This window comes from Solanum stenotomum, chromosome 10, assembly GCF_019186545.1.
Source record: "Solanum stenotomum isolate F172 chromosome 10, ASM1918654v1, whole genome shotgun sequence".
Taxonomy (NCBI): Eukaryota; Viridiplantae; Streptophyta; class Magnoliopsida; order Solanales; family Solanaceae; genus Solanum; species Solanum stenotomum.
Genome location: NC_064291.1, coordinates 12,345,491 through 12,370,209, shown reverse-complemented (window position 1 = coordinate 12,370,209; position 24,719 = coordinate 12,345,491). Strand labels below are relative to the sequence as shown.

The following is a 24,719-nucleotide window of genomic DNA, read 5'->3' as shown; positions in this document are numbered from 1 at the left end:
AAAAAAAAGTTAAGTTTATTTTTTAAAAAATATTTTCAATTTCAATTCAAAAATTATTTTCTACTCTCTAGTAAAAAAAAAAGAGATATTTTCTCAAAAATAATTTTCATTCAGAATCAAACACTAAAAAATCTTTTCCGAAAAATATTTTCTACTCACCAACCAAACATGAGAAAATAAGTTAAAAATCAACTTATTTTCAGAATATTTTCTATGGAAAACATTTTGCTTCATACCAGACACACCCATAAAGTCAAAATTTTATTTGAACATGTTATTTAAATTTCTTAAATTGTATTTTTTTTTCATAAACACGAATATCTCACAAGTTGTTAAAAACTATAAAAAAAAATATAAATCTAAATCTTACACAATCTTACAAAAAATAACATATTTAATAAATAAGATATTAGAATATCTTAAGGCACCGCACATTGATAAATCACATATTTCTTTGTTTATTTTTTATAAATAAATATTTACAATTGTAGACTTTGAAATACACATAATTTTATAAAATTATTCACTAGTCAATAATAGTAATAACTAGTAATTCTTTCATATGAAACGAACAATCTCTTCATGCCGATAATCATGAATCTTTTCTTGCAAAATTTAAAATGACATGTTTTTCTTTTTCAAAAATATAAACTTATGAGTTAAGTTTTACATTTTAAAAGTTATAATCATAATTTGAAATCTCAAATTATACTCATGATCTCAACTCACATACGATGGCAGAGCCAGAATTTCAACTAAGGAGTGTCAAAATGTAAAGAAGTTAAATTGTATAGAAGTCGAAGAGTGTCAATATATAATATATATACATAAAAATTATATTTTTATCTAGCTATGAAGTATAATTTTCTAATAAAGGGGTGTCCGACAATTATGGCTCCGCCACTTCTCACATATTTAATTTAAACACAAAGTTAATCAAAATACTAACCCCCACCCCCACCCCAAACCATAAAATAAAAGTTGTTCAAGTCATAAGCATGAAAATGTATGGAGTAAAAGTACTGAAAAAGGTGAAAATGAGAGCACTAAAATATGGGCTAAAAAATTAATAAATAGGCTTAAAAAAATAAAGTAAGGGAAGCATGGGTAGTGTAGAAGTGTAGAACATGAAAAGTGAAAAAGACAAAAGTAGGTAAGCTTAGCTTAGATTAAGAGAAGAAAGAAAAGGGGTCATGCAGATGCGATTGACGATATAACCAACATTTTCACTGCTTTTCAAAGTCACACTTCAGTTGTGCTTCTCTGCAATTTCACATAAACAAAAATACTACTCCCTCTGTCCACTTTTATTTGTCATATTGCGCTTTTCGAAAGTCAATTTGACTAATTTTTAAAGTTAAATTAGATTACGTTAATTCGATATTTTTTTAAAAAAATTAGATATTCAAAAACTATACGAAAAATACTATAAGTTGCAATTTTTTGCATATCAATATGATGAAAATACACATCGTAAAATGTTGATCAAAGTTCTTATTGTTTGACTCTAAAAAAGAAAACCATGACAATTAATTGTGGACGGAGGGAGTACTTCCACCTGCCATATTAAGTGGGTAGACATTGATATTTTTGGAACTCTACAACAGGTGTTCAATTCAAATTATGACTCTATAAATTATGTTCAATTCAAATTAGGATTTTTGGAGGCTACTCAACCCTATATCCTAATTTATGTCTATATAAAGGGTAATAAATTCTCTTAAAAGGCATCTCAAAAATTCCATAAAGAGATCAAGATCTCGAATATTCCACAAATTTATGAAATATTCATATTGAGGTCAAATCTAAATCATCCTAACTCGAGAAATACGTCACTAACGGCCCTTGAATCATGGATAAATATCTTATAAGAGAAGACTCAAGGGAGGAACATAATTGTACCCGCTATCTTGATGAATAAAATTATATTTCTTCAGATTTTATTTGTGTGGTTTATTTATTTTCCATATGTTTAAAATTTGTTGTCAACAAAGTGATTTATTAGGATTTTTTATACCGTTCAAAATAAGTGAATTATTTAAAGTTTAGAAAAATTGTTGGATTTATTTTTTTATATTTCTGATTTTTAATTACATAATTAGAAAATAATGTAACAATAATAATATATTTAATGAAATTTCATACGTAAAGTTTGAGAACAATAAGATATACACAAATTTTATGAAGATAAATAGATTACTTCTCGACTTAAGTGCAACAAATAATCAAGTATAAAGAATATATTTTAAGAAAATTCATTACTCCCTCTATTCATAACTACTTGTCTACTTTTCATTTTTTAGTTGTTCCTAATTACTTTTTCATTTTAACAAATCAAGAAATGATAGTTTGTTTTTATCTATTATACCCTCAATTAATTATTTTAAAAATGGTAGAACTTTTTGAAAATCTTAAATTTTTAATTTATCAATTAATAGGAGTAAAATGATAAACTCACTATATCAATAATTATTTTTTTAATATGTGTATCAATTTGTGGACAAGTAATTAGGGATATAAAATTCGAAAAGAAAAAAGGAACCACTTTTGACAGAAGCTGACAGTCAACGGCGGCTTGTAAATCGCTACTAGTCGCCTTGTTGGTTCTTTCCCTTTCTTACTTTTTGTGTTTCTTTTTTCCAATTTCCCAACACTTTCAATTGCACTCCAAGAAAGGTATAAACTTGTTCTTCTCTTTACTTACTACTTCCTCCGTCCCTATTTAGTTGTCCACTTTAGAAATGACACACATATTAAGGCAACAATGATTAGCATAGTAAAGTTACAATTTTGCCCTTATTAATTATGATTCCAAAATAAATTTATTCAAGATAACTAATCATGTTGGGGGAAGTTTAAATTTTCAAGAAGTTTAAATGAGGGTATAATAGGAATTTTTTTTTGTCATTTCTTGATTTGTCAAAATGGACAAGTAAATAGGGACATCTAAAAGAGGAAATATGGACAAGTAAATAGGGACGGAGGGAGTATCTATATAAAGTTTTTCAATTACCTCCACTATCCTAATTTGTGGTATTTGAGATTTGAATGTTGTAAATTTTGAGTAATATTTTAAAGTATATTTTTATTATCATATTAATATGAGGATAAATATAATTTGTAATATTTTTTATATTTAAAATTTAAGTTATTAAGTTTAATTTATCTAATTTGATATCAAATATTTATTAAATTGACACTTGGAAAATAAAAAGTGCAATATTGTGGTGATACTGATTTGTAGGTATATATTAAATACGTGAGTCAATTGTGACGACTCAAATGCAACTTTAAATCTCCAGTTTATGTATTACAATCACTGTCGTTATCAAAAATAATTTTAGAGAACTCTTATATTGATTAAGATTCTTGAGAACAAGTAAGATATACATCATATATGAAGTCGAAGGTTTTATAATTGAATAAAAAAAATCAATGATTAATCATTTATTTATGATAAAAGAAATCAATCAATATTAAGAAGAAAATTATATTTAAGAACAAATGTTATTTTCTTCAATTCAAAATAAGTTATTGAGGCAATGCATATCCATTAAGAAAAAAGATTTAGGACATAAATTAAACAACACTTTCTACTTTTATATTTTTAGTTATCCTTAAACTATTTTGAAAAATATAAACAATTCAAAATAAAATCATAAATATGAATAATTTTCGTAGAAAATGTAAATAAGTGGTTAAAATGAAGAAAAAATAATATCTTTCAACACTTCTCTTAAAAATTCAAATTAGTATTACCTTAAATTATAAAATATACACAATATTTGAAAAAGAGGAAGTGTGATCAGAAGGATAAAATAAATCGAAGTAAACTTATAGAATCATCCTTTTGAATTTCTTGAGATATGCACATGACAATGCCAAATTTTGTGTACTTCATTTATGTAAGTTTAATAAAATATTTTAATCCTTTATGTCCATATATATCACTAAAAGTTAATTTTTTTTGGTATATATTTTAAATCACATTAATATATTTTCATCTTATGTCAATTTTCTTCCACTACGCAGTGTAATATTCCTGTGATTTAGTTTACATAGTTTCTCAAAAAAAGAGAAAGAAAAAGCTTTTACATGATTTTTTAAATATTAAAAGAAATTATTTTACAAGTTTAATAGGATTTTTTAAGGCCACGAGAAGTGCAGACAAGTTTTCTAGTATATATTTATAAAGGAGGATATGAAAAAGTTGATGCGACATACTTCTTTGATCAAAATTTCTAATTATCTTTTTTTATCATTTTTTTTTGGAAATTTCCCCTTTATTTTAGAATTTAAAATATCACATTAAATTAATGGTGATCTATTTATATTATTCCTTATCATTACTATTGATATAAATGTAGCAATCAATGTACTAATGGTAGAAAATTGGTTGGTTTCTTCTTCATTGAAAAACAAAAGGTTATTTTTTTTAAGAAAAAGACGTAAAGTGATCCATCAACTTGTCACGAATTTTCAAAAAGACACATTAATTATGTGGGCGTCTTATTACTCCACTAAACAATTTTAAATTGATATTATTACATCATTTTTTGTCCACCTGACATAGAGAGTGTGTGCACTCTCTCAAAGAGAGTGAACAACCTAAAATAACAATTTTACTTTTACAAATATTTTATTATAAAATATATTTTCTTATTATTTTAACTTTTTTTCCTTATTACTTTTTCTCTTTCTTCTTCGAAAATTCATTGTCATCTCCATTGAAGCTTCTCACTTTCAATGTCACCATTTTAACCATAATTTCACCTTCCTTTTTTACTACTATTAGTTTTACTCTCTTAAATTTTAAAACTTTATCTAAATATTTTCTTACATTCGAACAATTTGATAAACCCATTAGATTTCAAGATGATTAGGAGGTATCATATAGTTTTTTTATCCGATTTCAATCAAGTTCTTTCAATTTTCGGGGAATTCATCGATTCTTTTAAAATTGTCATTTCTAATTTTGAAGTTATATGAAAAGGAGTAATTGACGATACCTTCGAAATTTTAAATTTTCTTAGAAAAATAATTAGTTTTGTTATCAATAATTCAATAAAGTCTAGAGAATAAACATGATTCTTTTTTATAAAAAAATCACTTAGATAAAAGAATTTGATTAGAGAAAAAGAAGAAAAAGAAAAAAAAATGGGAGAGGGATTCAACTTGACGTGAGGGGTGGAGTGAGAGTGGGAAGTGAAGAAAAATAAAGAAAATGGAGGATGGATCAGCTTGAAAGTGGGGGAGGGGGTGGATGTGGAAGATGAAGTTGAATTTAAGATGAAATCAAATTAAAATAAGTTAAAAAGTAAGAGAGAGAGAGAGAGATAAACAAATAAAAAATAAAGAAAAATCTTAAAATGAATTTATATATATTTAATTAAATTAACACGTGTCATGTAATGATTGGTGTGTGAACGCACTTGCTTTTTAAAATCTGGGATTGATCGAAAAATGGTATAATAATATCAATTCAAATTGTTTAGTGAGGTGATAGGACGGCTGCAAAGTTAAGGTATCTTTTTGAAAATCCGGAACAACTTCAGTGGTAATTTTATGTCTTTTTTTTTTTTAATTAGACCTAATTATGAGATCATCATTTATGATCAACTTTATTTTTCAAAAAAATCCACCATTGTTATTTATCTCTTCTCCAATAATTATTTTACTTTCCTTGTATTGCTTACATTTCTATAAGGAAATGTAGAAATCAATGTAGTAGTTATGAAATTTCAAAGGTAAGCTTCATTGCAAATTAATAAATGCAAAAATGTGAAAAGTCGTTATATTTAACGGCATTTACCATACGGGTTATTATGTTATACAGTTACCTCATATTTGGACATATAGATATGACGAAACATGGCAAATGATGGAGAACCCAATGTACTAATTGTATAAAATTGGTTGGTTTCTTCTTTATTGAAAAATAAAACGTTATTTTCTTTCTTTAATTAGACCTAATTATGAGACGATCATTATTTAATTAATTATTAATCAACTTTATTTTTCAAATTCATCATTTAAGATATTCTTCACCATTACTATTTATCTCTTCTCCTAAAATTCTTTTACTTTCCTTGTATTGCTTACGTTTCTATAAGGAAAGGTAGAAATCAATGTAGTAGTTATGAAATTTCAAAGGTACATTTCATTGCAAATTAATAAATGCAAAAATGTGAAAATTCATTATATTTAATGGCATTTTTACCATCCGTGTTATTATGTTTTGCAGTTACATCAATTATATTTAATGGTAAGAAAATCTATCTTCTTTTATTTATTTATGCATTTTCAAAAGGAAATTATTAAAATACATGAGTGTTTATGAAATGTGAATCCTGAATTATGATTTTATATTTTGCAAGAAGAAGTGTTACTTGGAGTCTCAAATCTATTTTCTTTTATATGAATATTTTTAAAGGTGGGATTATCTATTTTCATTTATATGAATTGATGGTAAGAATATCTATCTTCTTTTAGTCATGCATCTTTCGAAAGGAATTTATTAAAAGACATAGTGTTTATGAAATGTGAACCCTGAATTATGATTCTATTTTTTATTGGAGGAAGTGTTACTTGAAGTCTCAAATCTATTTTCTTTTTTTTGAATTAATGGTAAGAATATCTATCTTCTTTTATTTATGCATTTTCCAAACGAAATTTTTATTAAAAGGTATGAGTGTTTACGAAATGTGAACTCTGAATTATGATTTTATATTTTTTAGGAGAGAGTGTTACTTGGAGTTTCAACCTAAAAAGGTTTCTAAAAAACTCACACATTCCAAAACAAGTGAGAATATCTATTTTCTTTTCTATTTACATTTTTCAAAAATAGCAAATTAAAAGACGCGACTATCTATACAATGTGAACTATAAACTATAATTTATACTTTGTAGGAGGAAGTGTTATTTGGAATCTAAACGTAGAAGACACATTTTGAAAGTCAATAACAAAAAAAAGATTACTCAAAAATTCACACATACCAAAAGAAGTAAAAATATTTACTTTCTTTTCTATATACATTTTTCAAAAGTAACATATTAAAAGACGTGAGTATCTATAAAATGTGAACCATAAACTATAGTTTTATATTTTTTTTAGGAACAAATGTAAATTCAAGTTCTAAGAAAACGTTTTAGAAGCCAATAAACAAGAAAATGATGCTAAAAATTCACATAGGAAAAGAGGTTGTTCATCAATGGATATGATCATTATGAGAAAACTTAGTAGGCATTTGACCACTTTCATTGTATAATTTTTAAAAAATAATTGTTATTTTCGAAATGAAAAATAATATATGAAATTGGAGTTTTGTAATGCAAATTCTAATTATTTTTACTTTTTGTCAACAATTTGAAATGAAAACACATTTTTATTATTTTTCAAATTTTTGAAAATTCTGAGTTGAATTTTAAAACTTCGTAGTCAAAATGTATTTTTCAAAGTTAAAATTCAGTAATAATAATAATAATAATCAAACGCCCCCCTTAGTAACTTATGATTGGATAGGCATGAGAGATGAATTTGCAAAGAAATGAGAAAATATAGATAGTTTAATTTTTTAAAATTATTTCTTACCGTATAATATACTTCAATTATTTTTCTACCAAAAATTTAGTTTCTTATTGTGTGTTGCTTTTCTGTTTCTTTTTTAAATTTAAGTCATGAAAACTTAAATGGTAGAATGGTCAAGATGAAGGTCTAATGATAAATTGAGTTTTCACAATTCAATGATATTTGATGAAATTTTGCTCAATACCATTATTATTTTCCTTATTGCAACTGTCACGCTCCGAGCCTACACCCTTGGCGGGACTGGCACTCGAGAAACATTGTTGGTCCAAAGCGAGCTCTTGGTCTGACTTACTACTAAGCGGAAGACTTAAACACAAGAAAATAGTCTCAAATAATGATCTCATGAAATAAACTTAGAATGTCTTAAAAGAAACATTCAACTAGCCAAGATGGCAACTCAAGTCTCAAAACATAAGCCAATAACAAAATAGTGAAAAATGAACTAACTAACTGTCTATATATGAAGCCTCTAAAACTGGGAGGGATGTCGGGAAAAGACCCCCGATCTTCTAACAACTGAAAACTACTAAAGCAATGTAAATAGGGATCCTTCGGAAAGAAAGAAGGCTCACCACAAAAATCTAAATGCTCAACTGGATCAACGAAAGGCTGAATGCTGATCCTGGTTACCTGTATCTGCATCATAACAACAATGCATGCCAAATGGCGTCAATACATTGAATATATGAGCATGCGAGGGGAATACTAAAACAAAACATAAGTTTGAAAGGAACTAAAAGAACAAACGTGGTCTCAACTGAACTGAACTAAACTGAACTCATTTCAATATAAAGCAATAATATAAATGCAATATAAAGAAAAAACTTTTAAAACATGGATATCAACTCTGTGTATTTAGAAATACAATAGTAACTTTGTATGTATGCAAAGATACAATATAAACTCTGGATGTATATAAAAATACAAAATACTTCTATGTATATAATAATAATAATACAAAATATTTTTGTGGGAGTTCTCCAACCGACAACCATCATATAAGAACCATTGTGATGATACATCATTTTGCCTCACGCTGCCAGGGTTGTCCTATACATTGACGAGGGTATATAATCTGTCTACTAAGTGGATCCACTAGTCAATGCTAAAAAACACTAAGGAATCATCTAAAAAGTATGACCCTTTTCTACCCATGATGGCTACATGATTTATGGGGGCTGAGATTTGTCTGAACCCTCCCCCATATCGGTGCTCAATACTACTCCAAAAATATAATTCTAGCTCTTACGTTTAAAAACATAACTTCTTTCTGTGGTTTGAGATAATTGCTCAAAACTTAGCTCAAAGGCTCTTCTTGGAAATCAAAGTTTCCTCTCTTGCTTAATTGTGAAAGCATTTACTCTTTAATGAAAAACTAGCTCAAAGGCTCTTTTGGAAATCAAAGTTTCCTCTCTGGTTTAAATGTGAAAACATTTTACCCTTTGGGAAAACATAGTCGTCATATACTCTTTTGAAGAAATGAACTTCAATCCTTACTCTTTACTTAACTCAAAACTCAGATCTTAAAACAAAGTTAAAACGTTTGTAAAAAACTTTTGGAAAACTCTATGAACTTCTCTTTACTTGACTCTTAACTTTCCTTGAATGGAATTATGGATTCAAGGCTCATGATCTCATGTTATGGATGATTTCATGTTATTTTGATGTACCTTAGAGTGTAGAAATCAACAAGAAAACATAGGTACGTTTCAACGGAACTAGTACGAAAAGAAGTGGGAAAGGATAGAGAACCTAACGTCCTTGGCGCAGGGCCCAGAGGTGAAATTACAAAACTAGGGTTGGGGTGCAGTGGCTGGCATGGCACCCCAGAGCCCACACTACAGAACACAAAGTGGGGCGCTCTGGCTGGCGCGACGCCCCACCTCTTTCCCTAGAATTTCTCTGATTTTTCTTGCTCGTTTTTCAACTCTAAATCCTCTAGATTCACTTGGTTCTTTCCCCAAACACTCAGATTCGACTACATAATCAATATATGCAAGAATCTACTCAAAAATGACATCTAATTTCATGAATCTAAATTAAGAATTTCTCAACAACTTCAACAATTAAGAACCCACTAGAAACTTCAAACAATTCCATCAAGAACTCAATTTCTTTACTTTCAAGAACACAATTTCGCTTAATAAAATCATGATTGGCGCATGTGTGAACTAACCTAACGCTATGTGATTTCACATACCTCGTAGGGATCACCCCTTAGCGAAATCCACAAGCAACTCTTCAAGAACTTGGCTATTCCTTGCTTCTTCTTCTCTTTTCTCCTCTTCTTTTCTCTTCTCTCAAAACCCAACTTAATTTCAATAGCGTAAACTGAATCCTATCAGTTGAGACCCCAACTTATTTACAAAAAATGAATTTAATTAATTGGGTAGTGAAAAGACCATAATACCCTTCTAAAATCCGATTGACTTTCCTTATCTAGACAACCCAACTTCAAATGGGCATATCTCCCTCATACGAACTCGAAACTGAGCAATCTAGGCAGCGTTGGAAATATAATTCAAATATATTTCCTACGGTATCTTGTAGCACATCTAACACATCTTGAGCTAGGAGTTATGGTCTTTGAAGTTGACTCAAAACTCATACTTAACTTAACTTTGTCAAACTTTCCAATTTAATTATTTCCAAAAACAATTTATTTCTAATTATAAGTCTTTCTAGTAGCGGGGTGTTACAATATCTTTCCCTTAGGAACATTCATCTTTGAATGAGATTAATCGTAGCAGGCTAAGGGCGTAACATCTACCATCTAGCTCAAACACCCAACAAGCAAAATGTAAAACAACATGCCAACTTAAAAATAAATGGCAAGAAAAAGATTAGTACCTTAATTTGGAACTTCTCCGGATTCGAAGAGATGTGGGTATCTCTTCTTCATATCCTCCTCTTCTTCCCAAGTAGCTTCCTCAACAAACTGATTTCTCCAAAGAACTTTGACTGATACTACTTCTTTAGTTCTCAACTTGCGAACTTGGCGGTCTAGAATCTGAACAGGAATCTCCTCATAAGATAAGCTATCCTTGATACCAATATCTTCCGTTGGTATAATCAATGAAGGATCTCCCATGCACTTCTTCAACATGGAAATATGAAATACCGGATGGACTGCTGCTAACTCCTGTGGTAGCTCTAACTCATAAGCTACATTACCAATCCTTTTGGATATTCTGTAAGATCCAATATACCGGGGACTAAGTTTCCTCTTTTTACCAAACCTTATAACACCCTCATGGGTGAAACCTTCAAGTAAATCCAATCATCTACTTCAAACTCTAAGTCTCTTCTCCTAACATCTATATAGGATTTTTGACGACTCTGTGTTGTTTTCAACCTCTCTTGAATAACTTTCACCTTCTCCATAGCTTGATGAACTAAGTTTGGTCCTATAAACCCAGCTTCACCAACTTCAAACCATCCAATAGGAGATCTACATCTTCTCCCATAAAGAGCTTTATAAGGAGCCATCTGGATACTACAGTGGTAACTATTGTTGTAAGCAAACTCAATGAGAGGTTGGTGATTATCCCAATTACCCTTGAAATCAATCACGCATTTCCTCAACATATCTTCTAAAGTCTGAATAGTGCTCTCTGCTTGACCATCTGTCTGAGGATAAAGATCAATGCTTAAGTTCACCTTTGAACCCAAGCCTTTCTGGAATGACTTCAAAAACTGTGCAGTAAATTGCGCACCTCTGTCTGAAATAATCGAAACTGGCACCCCATGAATTCTAACTACCTCTAGAAGATATAACTTGGCATAGTCCTTTGCTGAATGAGTAGTCTTTACCAGTAAAAAGTCGGCCGATTTTTTCATTCTATCAACAATCACCCAAATAGAATCATGCTGCCTGCAAGACCGTGGCAACCCAGTAATGAAATCCATATTGATCATCTCCCATTTCCATTTTGGAAGTTTTATATTCTGAGCCATACCATCGGGCCTTTGGTGCACTACTTTAACTTGTTGACAATTCGGGTATTTAGCAACGAACTCAACAATACCTTTCTTCATACTATTCCACCAATATACTTCTCTCAAGTCACGATACATCTTTGTGGAACCCAGATGGATAAAATATCTGGAGCTATGAGCTTCCTCCATGATCCTCTCTTGGAGTTCATCCACCCTTGGTACACACAACCTACCTTGATACCTCAATACACCATCTCCCCCTTGTTCAAAAGCCATTACTTTTTGCTTATAAACACTTGCCTTCAATTCAAGCAAAATGGGATCTTGGTCATGCTTTTCTTTCACTTCTGACACTAATGATGATTCTGCCACATTCATCACCGCTACCCCTCCTTCTGTTGAATCCATTAGGCGAACTCTCAATCGTGTAAGCCTATGCACATCTTTTACTAGTTCTTTCTTTTGTTCCTCAACATGGGCAGTACTACCCATAGACAACCTACTTAAGGCATCAACAACAACATTAGCCTTACCTGGGTGATATAGGATACTCATATCATAATCCTTGAGTAACTCTAACCACCTCATTTATCTGAGTTTAAGCTCTTTCTAACTAAACACATACTGAAGACTCTTGTGATCGGTGAACACATCTACATGAACACCATAAAGATAATGACGCCATATTTTCAAAGCAAAAACTACGATAGCCAACTCTAGGTCATGGGTTGGGTAATTCTTCTTGTGAACTTTCAATTGTCTGGCGACATAAGCTATAACTTTGCCATTCTACATTAACACACAACCCAAACCAACTCTGGACGCATCACAATATACAACAAAGCCTTGCGTATCTAGTAAGGTCAATACTGGGGCAGTAGTCAACCTATTTTCAATTCCTGAAAGTATTTCTCACAAGCTTCAAACCATTGCAATTTCACTGTTTTCTAATTCAACTTGGTCAAAGGGGACGAAATAGATGAGAACCTCTCTACGAACCTTCTATAATAGCCAACCAACCCCAAGAAACTCCTAATATCAATTGGAGATGTGGGTCTAGGCCAATTCTACACTACCTCTATTTTCTGAGTGTCAACTCTAATTCCATCACCGGAAACAATGTGTCCTAATAATACCACAGACTCAAGCCAAAACTTACACTTAGAGAACTTGGCATACAACTCTCTATCCTTTAGAGTTTGGAGAACTACTCTGAGATGACTAGTACGATCTTCTTCATTCCTCGAATAGGTTAATATGTCATCAATGAATACAATAACAAACATATCTAAATAAGGCTTGAATACTCTATTCATAAGGTCCATGAACGCTATAGGCACATTAGTTAAATCGAACGACATGACCAGAAATTTATAATGACTATAACGGGTCCTGAAAGCTGTCTTTGGAATATCACATTCCCTTACTCTTAACTGATGGTAGCCAGATCTGAGGTCTATCTTAGAGAAACAAGTGGCACCCTGAAGTTGATCAAAAATATCATCAATTCTCGGAAGAAGATACTTATTCTTGTTGGTAACCTTGTTCAACTGACGGTAATCTATACACATCCCAAGAGAATCATCCTTCTTCCTCACAAATAAGACCGGAGCGCCCCAGGTGAGACACTTGGCCGAATAAAACCTTTCTCTAGGAGATCTTTCAACTGCTCTTTTAACTCTTTTAACTCTGATGGTGCCATCCTATATGGTGGAATAGATATAGGACAAGTATCAGGAATAATATCTATACCGAAGTCTATTTCTCTCTCAGGAGGGACTCTGAAAAGATCATCTGGAAAGACTTCTGGAAATTCTTTTACTACTAAAACTGACTGAATAAGAGGTATCTCAACACTAGAGTCATTAACTCATACTAAATGATAGACACACCCCTTGGAAACTAACTTTCTTGCCTTAAGGTACGAAATAACACAACCCTTAGGCACTGTTGAACTACTTTTCCACTCTATAACTGACTCAGTAGGAAACTGGAACTTGACAACTTGAGTTCTACAATCAACTGAGGCATAACATACATGAAGCCAATCCATACCAAGAATAACATCAAAATCTACCATGTCTAACTTAACTAAATCAGCCATGGTGCTCTTGTGATTGACAGAAACAGTACAATCACGATAGACTCTCTCTGCTAGAATAGACTCACCAACAGGTGTAGAAATACTAAAGGGCTCACTAAGTTTTTCAGGAAGAAAATCAAAATTCATCGCAATATACAGAGTTACAAAGGATAAACTTGCTCCTCGATCTAACAAAGCATAAACATCAAAGTCAAAGACTTGGATCATACCAGTGACAACATCTGGAGAATCCTCTTTCTTTTGCCAACTAGTGATAGCATAAAGACGGTTTCCTCCTCTGCCTACCCCTGAAGTAGCTCCTCTAGATGTAGCTCTATCTAATAGAGCAATTGAAGAAGACTGGGCTCTATTGCCCCCATTATCGTTACCCTACTTGTTCTTTGGCCATTCTCTCATAAAATGAACGTTCTGGCGATACTTGAAGCAACCAGTGGAGCCATCACGACACATCCTTGAGTGGTTCCTACCACACTTAGCACATACATGAGGCTTACTACCCCATTGTTCCATACTACCCTGAGAATAGGCAGGTTTAGCTCTGAAATTTTGACTATTGTACTCACCTTTGTTCGTTGGTGCAGGTGCACTAGCCGATGATGGAGTAGGTCCCTTTTGTTTTTGTTGGAAGGAAGACCGGTTCACATTATTCTTTTGCTGTCCAGACTCATTCCCTAATATATTAACCCTCTTATTCTTAAACTCTTCTCTATTCATCAGCTTGTCCTCCTCAACTTGTTGCACATGGATCATTAACCTTGTTATGTCTATATCCCCTATCAGCATAACTGCCTTGCCTTCCTTGATTGACAGGCGAGACAACCCAGCAACGAATAAACTCATCATGCTCTTCATGTCAGCAACCATCTCCGGGCATAGCGGGAAGGTTGTGTGAACTTCAGACTGTACTCATGAGCGCTCAAAGAATCCTGCTTAAGAGTGAGGAACTCTCGTACCTTTGCTTCTCTCAGTTCTCGGGGGAAGAAACGCCCCAAAAAGGCCTCCTAAAAACAAGTCCAACTCACAGGTCGTGCTCCCTCATCTCGGTTCTTCTTCCATTGATCAAACCAGATTCTAGCGACACCCTTCATTTGGTATGCAGCTAGTTCCACCCTCTCAGTATCAGCAACATGCATGATCTCAAAAACCTTCTGAAGCTCTTCAACAAAATTTTATGGATCCTCAGTAACACTTGAACCTGTGAAGCTTGGTGGATTCATCCTTAAGAACTCACGGATCCTTAAAGTGTCAGCCACTTCCTGTCGATTCCCTCTCTGTTGCCCAGCTTGGTTGGTCACAACTTGGCTCAACATCTGGATAACTTCATGAAATTTGGCTTTGGTGACCTCTCCGTAGGGTTGCACTTCTGGTGCATTAGGTACCCCTTGTTCCTGTGGTTCAACATTTCTTCTAGCAAGACGACCTTTGACAGCTCTTCGTGGAGACTTGATCTGAAAGACACGTGCAAGCACGAGTTAGTAGGAACTTTTTAGAGATAAACTATATCGCACGAAATGAGTATGAAAGAAATGGAATAATTCCTAAGTGTCGCAACCTCCTAATTATAGATGTGACGCGCTTCACACCGATAACTAGGACTCTACTGACACGACTTCATAGACTTACACTCTTGAACTCTATGCTCTGATACCAAGTTTGTCACGCCCCGAGCCTACACCCTGGGCGGGACTGGCACTCAAGAACCATTGTTGGCCCCAAGCCAACCCTTGGCCTAGCTTACTACTCAGCGGAAGACTTAAACACAAGAAAATAGTCTCAATTAATGAACTCATGAAATAAACTTAGAATGTCTTAAAAGAATCATTCAACTTGCCAAGATGGAAACTCAAGTCTCAAAACATAAGTTAATAATAAAATAGTGACAAATGAACTATCTATCTATGAAGCCTCTAAAACTGGGAGGGATGTCGGGATAAGACCCCCGATCATCCGAACGACTGAAAACTACTAAAGCAATGTAAATAGGGATCCTATGAAAAGCAAGAAGGCTCACCACGAGACTCTGAATGCTCAACTGGATCAGCGAAGCGCTGGATGCTGATCCTGGTTACCTGTATCTGCATCATAACAACGATGCATGCCAAATGGCGTCAGTACATTGAATGTACGAGCATGCGATGGGAATACTAAAACAAGACATAAGCTTGAAAAGAACTGAAAGAACAAACTTGGTCTCAACTGAAGTGAGCTGAACTAAACTCATTTCAATATAAAGCAATAATATAAATGCAATATAAACAAAAGCTTTTAAAACATTGTGTATATAATAATACAAAATACTTCTGTGGGAGTTTCTCTAATCGATAATCATCACATAAGATCTATTGTGATGATACAACATTTTGCCTGATGCTGCCAGGGCCGTCCTATACCTTGCCGAGGGTATAGAACTGACTACTACGGGGATCCACTAGTCTATGCTAAAAACCACTAAGGAATCATCTAAAAAGTATGACCCTTTTCTACCCATGATGGCTACATGGTTATGGGGGATGGGAATTGTCTGAACTCTCCCCCATATCGGTGCTCAATACTACTCCCAAAATATAATACTAGCTCTTATGTTTAAAAACATAACTTCTTTCTGTGGTTTGAGATAATTGCTCAAAACTTAGCTCAAAGGCTCTTCTTGGAAATCAAAGTTTCCTCTTTTGCTTAATTGTGAAAGCATTTACTCTTTACTGAAAAACTAGCTCAAAGGCTTTTTTGGAAATCAAAGTTTCCTCTCTTGTTTAAACATGAAAACATTTTACCCTTTGAAAATACATAATCCCCATATAATCTTTTGAAGAAATGAACTTCAATCCTTACTCTTTACTCAACTCAAAACTCAAGTCTTAAAACAAAGTTAAAACGTTTGTAAAAGACTTTTGGAAAACTCTATGAACTTCTCCTGACTTAACTCTTAACTTTCCTTGAATGAAATTATGGATTCAACGCTCATGATCTCATGTTATGGATGATTCCATGTTGTTTAGACGTATCTTAGAGTTTGCGAATCAACTAGAAAGCATAGGTACGTTTCAAGGGAACTAGTACGGAAAGAAGTGGGAAAGGGTAGAAAACCTGGCGTCCATGGCGCTCTGAGTGGCACGGGGCGCCAGAGCTGAAATTAAAGAACTGGGGTTGGGGTGCAGTGGCTGGCGCGGCGCCCCAGAGCCCACACTACAGAACACAAAGTGGGGCGCTTTGGCTGGCGCGAAGCCCCACCCCTTTCCCCAGAATTTCCCCAAATTTTTCTTGCTCGTTTTTCAACTCTAAACCCTTTAGATTCACTTGGTTCTTTTACAAACACTTCGATCAACTACATAATCAAAATATGCAAGAATCTACTCAAAACGACATATAATTTCATGAATCTAAATCATGAATTCCTCAACAACTTCAACAATCAAGAACCCAATAGAAACTTTAAACAATTCCCTCACGAACTCAATTTCTATCCTTTCAAGAACACAATTTTGCTGAATAAAATCATGATTGGCGCTTGGGTGAACTAACCCAACGCTATGTGATCTCACATACGTCATAGGGATCTCCCCTTGGCGAAATCTACAAGTAATTCTTCAAGAACTTGGCGATTCCTTGCTTCTTCTTCTCTTTTCTTATCTTCTTTTCTCTTCTCTCAAAACCCTAACTTAATTTCAATAGCGTAAACTGAATCTCATCAGTTGAGACCCCAACTTAATTACAAAAAACGAATTTAATTAATTGGGTAGTGAAAAGACCATAATACCCTTCTAAAATCCGGTTTTGACTTTCCTTAGCTAGACAACCCAACTTCAAATGGGCATATCTCTCTCATACAAACTCGAAACTGAGCAAACTAGGTGGCGTTGGAAAGATAATTGAAAGATCTTTCCTACGGTATCTTGTATAACACCTAAATCATCCTGATCTAGGAGTTATGGTCGTTTCAAGTTGACCCAAAACTCATACTTAACTTAACTTTGTCAAACTTTCCAATTTGATTATTTCCAAAAACGGTTTATTTCTAGTTCTAAGTCTTTCTAGTAGCGGGGTATTACAGCAACAAATAAGCAAGATATGTGAAGATTATCGCCAAATTTATTTCGATTACTGGAAAAGCGAAGAGACCAGCATTATGAAAAGATACGTAATACATAACGAGGTATAATCTACTGCAGAGGAGAAAATGGATGACATTGTCAGTAAATCTTAGATTACCTTACTAATACATAACGAGGTAAATTTAGAGGCATTTTTGCATTATAAACTACATTAGGATAAATATTTGAACTTTGTTTAATGAGTGATACGGAAGAATCCTCTATTTTGTTTTTTACTATTCATGTTTTAGTAGTCTCGGGCCAATGACAAGGTTACGATTAAAAGGGAATCAGATTCAAGGGAAGTAATTTTGATGGCACAAAATTCAACTTCCTACATAGAAGTAGCCCAAGTGGAACAACTGGATATTAAGGATTCAAGTTTAAATAGCTAATTTAAATAGATTGTTTTGTATTTATATTGCAATATTTTTCACCAATATTTCGAGATAATTTTTTGTATAGAATGTTAAAAAAATTATAAAAGAATGATAGACTCATGAATGATATTTTTTAGGTAGTATTTTTTTGTAGCGACTCTAGAAGTAATTATTTATATACATTATGGTTTAGCAAAAATTTACACATTATTTAGACAAACAAAAGTAATTATTTTATAAATTTCAAAATAAATGAAAGGAAAAATTATGTATAGATAAACATGTATATAAAGAGTTCAACTTACTGAATCAAATTTTCTTTTCGTTACAAAAATAAGGAGCATAAGTTTAGCGATATAAATAATATTTTCGGAAGATGAAAGACTCTTAAGAGACTTAAAATTATAAAAGTTATAAAACTTAAGTACTAATAATAAACTTCACTAAAACTTGAAATCTGAAATATATAGTTATTAGGATGACACTACAAAAAATATATAGAATATTTTAAGTACTCAATTATTTTAAAAAGTTATTTATTGAATTTAACGAGCTATTATGATCACGGAAAGTCCGGCTAAGTTCACTAGTGAAAATTATATTGTATGAGACAGAACGTTGACTACTCATAAAACTCACATGTCCATATATAAAATGAGAAAAGCGAAATGATAATGGGTTGATGGATGGGTATTGGGTAGAATATGCTAGGAGTGATTAGACAAGATGAGGAACGAGGATATATTGGGTAAGCTAGAAATTGTTGACACCATGTTTTAGTCTACCACTATTTACTTAATTAAAGAGTCATGCCTTTTGAATTATCAATAAATGAAATAAACATTTTATTTCGTAAAATAAGGCATTTTTCAAAATTATTTGTCATTTTTTACAAAATGACGCGTAATATATCATATATATTTTACATAATCTTAAGTGTCAATTTTATTTATAAGTATAAATTATATTTTTATATATATTTCTTAATTAAAAATCAATTTGTTCCAAACTGAATATTATTTTTTATATTTATATTAGGTTTAATTAAGCTATATTTATAGATAAGCATTTCATTGTTTTTTATATTTTATGTATTTAAATTTTAAGTATTAAATTAATTTATTTAATTTGGTATCAAATATTTATTAAATTGACAGAACATAAAATGTGCAATATAAATTGAAATGGAGGAATAAGAAAGAAATTTCATTCAAATTCATTCTTTTCTTTAAAAAACGCAAGAGAACTTTAATTGATTAAAAAATTATGCTAATTAATGACATGAAAATATTGATATAATATTGATTGACGAGACATACGACAAAGCTAATCTTATAATAAATCATACAGTTAGAACTGTAGAGTCTAAGGACTTAAGGTTGAGCAAAATTAAAACAGAGTAAATGAAGTGCAAGTTTAATGACACAACACATGAGATAAATATGAAAATTAAGATTAATAAATAAGTCATCTCTCGGAGAAGAAGCTTTATGAATTAATTTTAATCAATAATGCAAGAAAATGAGAAGATCGAAAAGGATGTCGCACATCTTATATATTGGAGCGAGGTGGATAAAATGAAAACTCGAATTTGGTTTTTTATACAATAAGAATGTACCACCAAGACTTAAAGTAAGCTTTATAGAACAATTATTTAATCAAATATATTGTATGAGGCAGAGTGTTGATCAGTAAAAAAAAAAACACACATATCCATGATATAAGATAAGAGTAGCAAAATGATAATTATTTCGACAGATGTGTGAACACACTAGAAGAGATCAAATAAAACTAGATATGAGAATACATTGGGCAAGATAGAAATGGTTGACACCCTATTTTGGTCTCCCAGTGTGAATCCATTATTGCCACTTTCAATCATTGCCAATTGACCACCACAAAAATTGGAAGGAACATTCAAATGTAACAATTACCTGAAAGAAGCATTCTTTGTCGACGGCGGAGGTGATGAGTATTCTCCTGACCTTTTTCTTTTCTATTTCCCTCAAAGTATAATCTAAACACGGTTAAACCTCTTTAACTTATCTCTAACATATGGACCAAGTGGTATAGGGTATTATAAATTATGGACTTGGCCCATTGACCACCTATTAAAATTATTTAAAATTTACTTGCTAATTAATTTACTATAGCTGAGCGAATTGTTCAAAATTTCCAAATCAATTTCACTGACTTAATAGAAATGACCCAGGACAACTATCGAAAGGGGTACAAAAATGATAATTTTATGAAAATTTCTATAAAATGACCATTCGGGTCATTACAAGGCAAAACCATATTGGCAAGCCTAAGCCACTTGGGCGACCATCAAACCAAGTTTGGGATGGGCATCGCCATTTTGGCGAGCTCAAGCCACTTGGGCGAGCATCAAATAAAATGTGGTGATAAAGAAACACTTGGGCAATGCCAAGTGCATTTGGGCGATCAAGCATGGCCACTTTTGGGCCAGTTGTTAAATAAGCCACTTTTGGGATATGTGTGTAAAAGCTAGGCCATATATGGTTGTCTTAGTCATTTCATTCCCAAGTTTTGATAAATTGAGAAATTGTCGTGAATATTGTAGTTGACAACCATAACTTAAGCATTTGGGTTGATTCCCAAATGAGGTTCTCAATCAATAGGTGGATTCCTACTGGTTTAGTTGAGTGATTAGGAGTGACTCCTCTTTATTTCATATTAACTTCTTCTAGTTTGATTAATCATCGAGTCATCAATTTGTGGATTCATTTGGTTTCTCATTGTTTGATTGAACTTGGATTATTGGTTAATTGATTGTGTTCAGCTGGGAGGTGAGGGTATCATGTCCCTTGTTACCCATAAACTCAATTAATTGTTGATAATCCACATATCTTTTATTATTTCAATTTCCATGTTGATTCAAATTATAATTGTCCAATTAGTTTCGTATCAATTAGGTTCGAGGTGTCAATTTTAGTCTAGATGGACCTTTACTTTGGGTTCTGAGGCTTCCGGACTCATTTCAAGCTACCTTATGGCTTTTAGCTAATATAGAGAATTAGGTGTGGGATCCACTTTTTTAGAGAAACAACGTTCATTGTAAGTTTGACCTTTCCATTGAGTCCAACATATTAAATTTGGTGGGGTAGCATAGTTCGTTTGTGTGCACGGAGTTTCGAACAAATATTGAGACCTCAGTTAGAGCATTTCTCAATTTCAAGTTTGAGCATGTGCAGCCTTTGCTACTGCACTATGATTTTCTCTTTGTGACGCGAGCTTGGCATCACTTTCGCAAAGTTCATTTTCCTTTGCCTCGGTGATCTCGACTCTTGGGCTCAACGATCATGATGAACAAATGTAAAGCTTATTAACTGGTAGTTGAACAATTTTCAGGTCATTTTGTCTTAGTTGTTTACTACATATCAGCTGGTGTGAGCTCATTTTAAAGGAAATCAGTGAGAATTGTTGGTAATTGACTAAACATCATTGGAAGTGTGACAGGATCGTTTATATCATGTTTATCTTGTAAGTTTTCATCGAATTCTCTTCTTTTAATTTCTAAATGTGTGTTCTTAAGATTTATGATCCTGGACTATTTTAAGATTTGTTTATGCTTTGATTGTGACCATCATCATACCCTTTAAGGGTGACACTTGGAGGAAACCGAGATCATCAACACCAAAGCTCAAGGTGCAATGCCTACGGTCATAATAACTCTTTTGCCTTCTCTAAGCTTCTCGTAGCCTATCCTGAATCACACAGACTCTATCCAACGCCTCCTAAAGCAAGTTTGTACCATGTGGCCTAGGCTCCGAAGCCTCAAACCAACAAACTAGAGATTGATATCGTTTGGAAACCCCATTTCTTTTGTACTTTATTCCACAACTTTCTTTTTCATTCTTTTTCTTTCTCTTTTCTCTCTTTTTTTTATATGGAGGGGTTCCATTTTTTCTCAAAACCATGGGTAAGAGGAGACTTTCCTTGCCCTTATCTTTTCACACACCCCCAACTTACGCTTTTGGCCTAAGTTGGCTATTCAACTAACCACAGCTTCATGAGGATTATGGGTGATGGATAAAGAAAGGTCTAGTTTACATCAAGTTTTTTCCAAAGGAAGGTAAGGCTCAAGGGGTGTTCAAAAGCGGTTCACACACTCACAAGGTAGGTCACAAAAGAGGTATATGTCAAATTGGCTCACACTCTTAGAAGTTGCCTAAGATCATATGAAGAGATAGCATCACTTAGTTGACCGGACCAACGGGATAAATTCTAGGGTCCATCATACATAGTTCACAGGTAAGCTCATCACACCAGGCATTGATACTATAAATTAAACAAGACTTCACACTTTCGCTAGTGTGCAATGATCATCACAAGAGATTCGATTCGATACTAGGCTAGTCATAATGAGATGCAAAGAGTTCATATATTGTCTATGAAACTTCATTTGGCCTTATCGTAGCCACGCATTTATGTTCGTTCGATTGAGAGCATTATTCAAGTCATCGATATTGATCGGAATTGAGACTCTAATTTTGCAAAAGAACTGCCACATTCAACACACAAGAGGTGGCAAAAAAATTTGGACGGGTCAAAATCATTTTGCAATTTAAAATAAGAGATTTAAAATAAAAAGAGCCACAAGCCAAACATCCACGCAAAGCAGTGTAATAACACAAGCTCAAACATCCACGCAAAGTAGTGTAATAACACAATATTAGCTCACAACCCAAAATATATAATCAAAATAAATATGCACAAAGGTAGGTCTTGATGCTTATCGTGACCAACGACACTATCCTACGGTATGAGTGTCTACGATCGTCGATAATATAGTAATCCAACCAAGGGTTGGGGTCGTGTCCCAAGGGAGTGGTTTTGAGAATTAGTAGCCAATTAGAATTTCGTTTGAATTAGTCGTATCTAAAAATATTTACGATAAAATACATTGTAAATTAAAGGGGGTGACACAGAAGTGTCAAATATCAAAAGGGGTTCTGTAACAAGTGATAAAACAACAAACTAAACAATAAAATAAAGTATGGGGGAAGGTTCTTGGGATGTGACTGCAATACAAGTTGAGATAAATCGTTGGGTACATGCTTTCAATAGGAAATTTGCAAGACAATAGTGACTAGGCTAAGATTTAAATGGAAATAAGTTCCCTCTCGGGCAACTTACCCCGTTTCAAATGTGTTCCTCTCGAACACCCATTTGCCGCATGAAGACCAACCTACGTCTTACCCCACTCACTCTCTCGAGTTGAGTGTTAGGATATGGGACTAGGGATCACCCTCTTAGGCTGAACCTCATGTTGACCCACTCCTTAGGCCATCAGTCTAGTGGTTTTGGTTTCGCGACCTCCCTCTCGGGCAAGCCGAAAACACATGGGTGACTTTGTATTTGCAACTACAAACCCTTTAGATTAAATCACAACCACTAGGTGAAATCACCATTAAAATACTTCTAACCTATCAGCAAGCAAGACCCAACAAGAATATCAACCCATATTTTCTAAATCACACCCCAAAAATGGGGTTTTTTTAGCCACACATCAAGAAATAAGAAATTATACCTAACATGATAAAGAAATCAACTAGGTATAAGAAATTAAACCTTGAATTAAGCTACGGAAGAAGAATAAAAAAGACCCAAATGGGGAAGATGAACTCCTTTCTTCAAGTCTCCACAAAACCCTCTCCAAACTTGAGAGAAAAATACAGAAAAATACTATAGACTAATAATTTTTATTCTAAAATGTTCCATACTAAGACTACAACTCTAACTAGTATTTATAGTTTTCACAGATTGTGTTGTGGAGGATCGTTCGGCGACATTAGTCGAGATCACCGATGAACTCGGCGATCCGCCCTTTAATCAGCTCATCGCCTTCAGTGTCTTGCCTTCAACATCCTCATATTCTGGATCATTGGGCGGTACGGTACTGCTTTGTGGAACTATTCAGCGACTCACCGACTGCTCCTTTCCTCGCCTTTCCATCCACTTCCTTCAAGGCTTCGCGTACTGGAACAAAGGGCGGTGCATGTCAATTCGGCGACTCGCCAAGTTGGACTCGGCGATCCGTAAACTTTCTTTTCTTTTTCTTTTCAGCCCTTTTTGCTCTGTTTTGTGCCTAAGTGTCCATGTTTCTAGTAAAACTTCAAATACCTGAAACTTAAGCATTTTAATCAGGTATTGAGATAAAACAAGCATTCGAGGACACTATTTCTATTAAAATAAAGCCCTAAATGACTCCAATTTGTGGACTCATCAGGCTTCACCCCGCTATAAACAAAAATCATTTGTCCTCAAATGTGAATAGAAGTATCCAAAAGTAAAAGTAAGTAAGATAGAGAGAAAGGTAAAGAAAAGTCTTGTCTATGCAGTCTTTCCATTTGTCGGGGCCTCAGTGCCCGGTGTAGTAGTATGGAGTTGGGCATCAGTGCCCGGAGTTACCTCAGAGGGAATAGCAGTGCCAGATCCACTAAGGGCTACTGTGGACATTTCAGTCGGTGATGTATGGATCACTGGCTTCACAATTATCCTCACAAGAGCTGAAAAATCTCTAAATATGCTCTGCTCTTGGCTCTCCATCATCTCCTCCTCATGTACTGTTATCATCTCCTCGCCGGTCTCTGCAT

General features: G+C 33.3%; 1 pseudogene; it reads right to left on the bottom strand.

Moving 5' to 3' along the window:
* The window catches only part of LOC125842740 (uncharacterized), a 32,222-nt pseudogene extending 20,419 nt beyond the window's left edge, over positions 1 to 11,803 (bottom strand).
* Positions 11,804 to 24,719: the final 12,916 nt, after the last annotated feature.